The 7,357-nt window shown below is 39.9% G+C and overlaps 1 long non-coding RNA gene across 1 annotated transcript in view; it reads left to right on the top strand.

The window, feature by feature from the left end:
* Nucleotides 1-242: 242 nt before the first annotated feature.
* The window catches only part of LOC126058075 (uncharacterized), a 95,334-nt gene continuing 88,219 nt past the window's right edge, over nt 243-7,357 (top strand). Inside the window, exons 1-2 of the long non-coding RNA XR_007513085.1 lie at nt 243-2,834; nt 5,133-5,202. This is a non-coding gene — a long non-coding RNA (uncharacterized LOC126058075). The remainder of the gene's footprint in view (nt 2,835-5,132; nt 5,203-7,357) is intronic.

Below are 7,357 nucleotides of genomic sequence, written 5' to 3'. Positions count from 1 at the left end.
TGTAGACAACATATTGATGGATTCTGTTTTTTATCCATTCTGCCACTGTCTCTTTACAGGTGCATTTAAGCCATTTATGTTCAGTGTAATTATTGATAGGTGTGAGTTTATTGCTGTCATTTTGTAGTGCTTTTTTTTTGTGGTGCTGACATTTTCTTTGTTCCTCTTACTCTGCTGTGCTGAATTCCTTTTTTTTTTTTTTTTTTTGTGGATTTTTTTTCATTTATTTTGTTTTCTTTTTTTTTAACCAAGAGTTTTTTTTTTTTTTTATTTTGATGAGAAAGTTTGTTAACTTTCTTTGTGGTTACCTTGAAATTTACCCTTACCTTCTTAGGTTTGAACCAATCTATTATTACTTGGTATCACCTTGCCTTCCTCTCCATTAGAAAGTTCTATACCTACACCATTTATTCCCTCTTTTATTGTTCTGATTTTGTTGTCATTTACATATTAAACTCTCTGGTTCCCTGTTGTAATTCTTTTCGTTCTGGATAGTCCTTGAGAGTTCATTTCCTAGGTTGGTATCTGGCTGGTAATATTTCAGGAAAAATGAGTATAATTTTTATTATTCCTAACGGAATAACTTCGGGAATATTTGCTATGAATGGCATTAGGTGCATATATCTATCCCATAGACTAGGTAGGCTGAGAAACTCTTCTTTGGCTAAGGTAAACCTGTTGCCATCTAGTCGACCTTGGCTCATGGTGACCCCATGTGTGTGTCAGAGTACAACTGTGCTCCATAGGGTTTTCAATGGCTGATTTTTAAAAGTTTGTATATTGGTGAATGTACATAGACACAGCCAAAGATATACCATTTCAACAATTTCTGCATGTAGGCTTTTCTTCTCCCCCAATTTATTGTTTGGATATTTTTCTTGTAAGTAGTTTCAGTGGTTTTATTACATAGTACCTTTTATTATAAAGAGACAAAAATTTTTTGGAAGCAAGTAACATATAAATAATAAATGATTGTCTCTTCTTGCTTTGTCTGGGGGCTAATCCTCTGATGCAGAGTTTGTGACCTCCGCAGCTTCTAATGATTCCTTAAAAAAAAAAAAAAAAAATGATTCCTTAGGTTACAGTAATTTCCCCCCACAGATTTCTTACTCAAGGGTTTCTCTTCTGGAATATTATATCTTGTTAAAGAAACGAATACGTATTGGACTCCAGAAATTTATCAGCTATTTTAAAGAAATTATTTTTTAGGTGGTGGTACTTAAATTATTTCTCTTTGGAAGAATTAAAGTGAAATAAGAATCACTCTAATTAGTTGTATTCACTGGGATTCTCTTGCTTGAAAGTGACAGAAGCTCAATCAGACTCATCTGCTGTTGTTGGGTGCCGTCAAGCCGATTCTGACACCTGGTGACCACATGTGACAGAGTAGAACTGCCCCATAGGGATTCTTAGGCTATAATCTTTACAGAGGAGCCTGGTGGTGCAGTGGTTAAGAGCTTGGCTGCTAACCAAAATGTTGGCAGTTCAAATCCACTAGCTACTGCTTGGAAACCCTGTAGAGCAGTTCTACTCTGCTCTATAGGGTCGCTATGAGTCGGAATCCACTCGATGGAAAGAGGTTTGGTTTTTTGGTTTCAATCTTCATGGAAACAGATTGCCAGGTCTTTCTCCCATGGAGCCATTGGGTAGGATTCATACCACCAACCTTTTCATTAGCATCCAAGAGCTTAACTATTGTACTACCAGCGCTCCTTCAGACTCATCTAAGCACATTCAAAGAGCAAAAATGTGTTTATTGACTCAAATAACCTGGAGTGCCGGGACTTTTCTGTCCAGCTATAGGTGTGACCAGGTGCAGGGCCTCTGACTCAGGCTCTTTCTCTCACCTCTCTGCTGTCCTGGGTGTGGGCTCCGTGAGTGGACAGGCTGTCTGTACCATGTAGCAAAATGACTAGCAGCAACAGCTGTGGGTTTACATTGTGCTCACAGTTGGGATTCCTAGTGGGAAAAAACGTCTTTTTTTTTTTACAATAGTTCTAACTAAAGTCCCAGGGAGAACCTGGCTTTGGTCATGTGACCATCCCTGGACTAATCACACTTGTTGTTAGTTGCCGACGAGTTGATTCTGGCTCAGAGAATGGCCCCATGGGATTTCCTAGGCTGTAATATTTTTTTAATCTTTCAGAAAGCAGATTGCCGGGTCTTTCTCCTGCAGAGCCACTGGGTAGGTTCAAATGGCTAACCTTTAGGTTACCAGCCGAGCACTTGACCCGTGTGCCACTAGGTCTCCTACAGTAAAGACAGGCACTAGCAGGTTATGCTTACCTCATTCTCAGAGCTGGCAACACAGGCAGAATTGGAAATGCAGAGACCCGCTTGCTGTCCCGTGGCCGGGGGGATGTTCAGATGCGTGAGGTCTGTGGCACACATCAGCCTCCTCTCCCTCCAGGGAACAGGCTCAGCCCAACTTAAACCACTTGCACTGAGAATAGCAGGTGAATGGTTTTCCTGAGGAGATGCTAGTCCAAAGGCCTTTGTCCCTTACACCGATTGTTGTTAGCTGCCGTTGTTTGAGCCCTGACTCATAGCGACCCCAGGCCCGAGGAGGTCAGGCCATTGTGACCCACGGCATTCTCACTGACTGATTTTTGGAAGTCGATCACCAGGATTTAGTCTGTCTTAGCCTGGAAGCTCCACGGAAACCTGTTCAGCATCATAACAACATGCAAGTTTCCAATGACAGACGGGTGGTGGCCACACCTAAGGTGCACTGGCCAGGAATCAAGTTCGGGTCTCCCACATGGAAGGTGGGGATTCCACCACTGAAGTGCCACTGCCCCCTCGCATTGGCTAAGTCCTTTGAAGACGAGAAGGTAAATACTAAACACAATTCATTCTTAGTTATAGTACATCATATGATTTTTGAACATATATGACTTCTACAGAATAGCTGTTCTTAAATGTATTGATCTCAGGATATTCAAAATTGTTGAGAATCCCAAAGACCTATTGTTTATGTGAATTATAGCTATCAATATTTACTACAGTAGAAATTAGAACAGAAATTTGAAAATTATTATTCTTTAATTAAAAATATCAATAATAAATCTATTACACGCTAACAAAATTAGCTTATTTTTATAAAACATAATCGTATTTCAAAAAAAGGATTTAGCAAGAGGAGTTTCACATTTTTTAAATTGGCTGATTTGATATATCTTTGTAAATCTCTTTAATAAATGGCTTAATAGAAGGCACCTGGAATTTCCTATCTGATTCTGCTTCAATCTGTCACTTTGTTGTTTTGGTGGTAGCACATGAAGAAAATCTGACCTCATATAGCTATGTAGTTGGAAAAAAGAGAAATATTTTAATAGCTTTTTCATATGATGTGGGTATTCTTCTTTTATACCACAACAAAACTTGACAAGTGGTAGTTTCTTGACTTGTAGGCACTGAAACCGTATCAATGAGCTTTTCATACTCTGTTATGAAAATCCATGAAAATCCATTGGTCAGACTTGTGTTTTGAATGTCTCTTTTACCCTTGCATCATTTTTTAACATCATTCTGGGTTATTTTGTGGATTTTGGTTCACTGAGTTAAGTAGCTCTTCCAAATTTTGACACATTTCGTTATACAAAAAAAAAAAAAAAAAAAATCACATTCATCACCACCAATCTCCTCAGAAAAGTCTCTTAAAAAGTCTTTAAATACTGGGAAGGTGAAAAGCTCATAGTGGTAGGTCCAAGTGTTCCAAAATTCTAATTTTCTTCTGAAAGTTCTTATTTTATCATTGGCTACACATATTGTCAGTTGTTTTCCTTTAAGTGGCAAGCTCACTTCATTCATTTTCCAGAAAATATGTGCACAATAGCCAAGTCTGATTAGCATAGGAAGGCTGTCAGTTGTTCTTATGTAAAAATGGTCTTCCACAGAAGAAGCACCCAGTTCACCGTGCAATTCAAACACTCACACGTGCGTTTCCTCAAGCCAGCCATGTTTTTCCCTGTGCAATAAAAGTACTTTGTGCATGCTTCCTATTTTGTCATGCAGAATACTAAAAAGATGTGTACACACGGGCTGAAAAGTAATAAAGTAAGTAATTTTTACTGGACATTCTTTTTTATTTTTAAAAATATTTTCTTTTTGGTGAAATTATACCTAGTGTGTCTTATACTCATTCAACAGTTTCTGCTTGTACAGTTCAACGCCATTGGTTACATTGTCCATGTTCTGTCACCGTTCTCACGTTCTCCCTTTCTACCCGTATTGCTTTGCCACCATTGATGTAGGCTCATTGCCCCGTAAACAACTCATAGGTGTTTTAGAGTTACTGCTGACAATTGGATCTGATAGAGATAATTATTTTCAAGAGTGCAATGCTCAAGGAGAATGTTCTTTACTAATTCAGCTAAACAAGATGACTTTGGAGGAAAGGGCATTCTTAAATGGAACTTGTTTTTCTTCTTGTTTTCTGTGAGCCACAGCAGTGAGGAATACTATAACCACAACGACATTGAAGCCCCTGACTAGACTGTGCTAAGGGGCCAACAGATTTACCCATCATTGTTTTTTGTACCATCAGTACAAGTGAACCAGGCAAATAAGATCTTAGTGTTATTATTAAGAAAATAATTTTGACCTCACAGACCCCCTGAAAGGATCACAGAAACATGCAAGTGTCACTGGGGCCAAATGAAGAGCCAGCTGCTGTCGAGTAGATCCTGACTCATGGTTGCCCCACGTGTGTCAGAGTAGAACCGTGCTCCATGGGGTTTTCGGTGGCTGGTTTTAAGAAGTAGATCTCCAGGCCTTTCTTCTGAGGTTCCTCTGGGTGAACTTGAACCTCCAACCTTTCAGTTGGCATCCAAGCACATTAAGCATTTGCACCACGCGGGGACGCCATCATTGTGATACTACACGCCTAACTGGACTTGAAAATACCCCATTCAGAATTTCCTTTGAGAGCTGGAAATAAAAGTCAGTTTACCAGAAGTATTTAAGCCAGGAAATACTGATCCTTGGCAAATTTCTCTGCCAGATACGTTTAAAAATTGTCTTAACTTATTTTAAAATACTTAGTTGTCTAAAAAATTTAAGGTTAATACATTTTTTTTTTATTAATGTTTTAGTAATTTTTTTTAAAGAATATGTACATATCTATGCAGAACTGTTGACCTACTCTGGATCCGGGGGGTAGAATCAGCTCCACTGAATGACTTGGACTGAGAATGGAAGGTGGGTGGTTTTTCTGGTTTATTTTATTTAATTTTGTCCTGTCCTTGTTGTGTGCTTTCTAGCCCATTCTGACTCATAGCGACTCCATGTGACAGAGTAGAACTGCCCCATAGGAATTTCTAGGCTGTAATCTTTATGGGAGCAAATGGCCAGGTCTTTCTTCCATGGAGCCTCTGGGTGGGTTCTATATAAAATTTCATTTTTGTGAAATATTCATGAGTTTATTCTGTATGAGTTATTGTTTTATTACTTATTTATTTAATTTCTGAATTCTTTTTCAGGAATAGAGATACTTGGATTTGAATTCCAGCCACATTGTTTACTTACTAATTGATGTTGGATTTTAAACCTTCCTAAATTGGAAACCCTGGTGGCGTAGTGGTTAAGAGCTATGGCTGCTAACCAAAAAGTTGGCAGTTCAAATCCACTAGGTGTTCCTTGGGAACACTATGGGGCAGTTCTACTCTTTTCTCTAGGATTACTGTGAGTGGAAATCGACTTGATGGGAATGAGTTTTTTTTTTTTTTGGTAAGCCTCCATTAGGAGCCCTGGTGGCTCAGTGATTAAGTGCTTGGCTCCTAACCGAAAGGTTGGAGATTCGAGCCCACCAGCTGCTCAGTGGGATAAAGATGTGGCAGTCCACATCGGTAAAGACTACAGCCTTGGAAACCCTACAGGGCAGTTCTACTCTGTCTTATAGGGTCTCTATGAGTCAGAATCGACTCAAGGACAATGGTTTTTTTTTTTTGGGTTTATGCCTCAGTTTCCTCATTTGATGAAAACGGGAACATTAAAACCTGCTTCCTATGTTATTGTGAAGATTACTGTTAGCTTAACTTCAGGAGTGATGCTGCCCTCGTGGCGGACTCTGCCGGACTTACTTCTCCTTTATTAACCCTTGGGAGCCCTTCGTTCCTTTTGCTGCTAAATATATAAATAAAAGGTTTGAAGAAGTCACCACAGTCTAGGCAGAAAGGATTTTATCAAGCATTCAGTCGATTGTGCCTGATGAAATAATGAGCCAAAGAGCACAGGGTGGGTTTATTTAGCAGCAAGCCAAAAAATTTTCATTAGCATTTGTAAAATATCCTGTGGAAGTACTCTTAAGGCTGATAATAATATCAAAAAAGAGGCACATAGCTAAACGATATCAGATGGACCCCAGAAAGCGTGAAGAAATTTTGATGCGTATACTCATATAGAACTGTGACAAAAAGTTGTCAATCTTATGTCCCCTCTCTGCTGCTGTGCTTGTGAACGCCTTCTGTGGGCTTGGGACTTCAGAGTCAGTGTATTATTCTGTTTGCAAAGAACTAGATGCTTTTAAAGCTTCACTTCAGGAATGTGGAAGTACTGGGGGCATTCTTGTTGGTTTCACTGAAATCAGTCTGTTGGTTCCACAGCTTTCTTGTATTGGTCACTATTTTAATGTCTAGGAGCCCCGGCAGCTCAATGGTTAACCACTCAGCTACTAACTGAAAGGTTAGCAGTTCGAACCCACCCAGTGGCTCAGGGGGAGAAAGACCTGGTGATCTGCTCCCATGACGATGACAGCCTAGGAGACCCTCTGGGGCAGTTCTGCTGCATCACGCCAGGCCGCTGTGAGTTGGAATCGACTCTATGGCGATGGCTGCTTTAATGTCTTATATCACATTATACGGATAAAAAGCTGATTGTGATCAATGCACATGGTGAAAAGACTCATCATTTCAGCTTACAGAATCTTGTATGTCTGTTTTTATCATTCCCGTGGTACTAAAGTAACATACTGAAAACCAAAAAAAAAAAAAAAACCATTGCAAGGAAGTCAATTCTGATGCATAGTGACCCTAAAGTAACATACTAGAACCACAAAAATCAGCACACATCACCCCAATCATTTCTTATTCCAGGGTTTCCAGGGTTACGCACTCCAAGAAGCCCTCACACATTTAACCCTTTCTCCACCAAACCTGATCCTCTCCACAGTGACGAGGGCTGCCTGGGCCAGTGAGAAAGTACAGCCCTACCTGCTGTTCTTGGTGTTTGGTGGATGCTGAATCGTGGTAATTAGCTCAAGGTAGTTATCGTTGTTGGGTGCTGTGGAGTCGATTCCAACTCATGATGCCTTGGGGCAGAGGAGAACTGCCCCATGGGGTTTTCTAGGCTGTGATCT

The sequence above is a fragment of the Elephas maximus genome, chromosome 14, assembly GCF_024166365.1.
Source record: "Elephas maximus indicus isolate mEleMax1 chromosome 14, mEleMax1 primary haplotype, whole genome shotgun sequence".
Classification (NCBI taxonomy): Eukaryota; Metazoa; Chordata; class Mammalia; order Proboscidea; family Elephantidae; genus Elephas; species Elephas maximus.
Note: the sequence above shows the minus strand (reverse complement) of the source record. Positions and strands in the feature narration are given on the sequence as shown.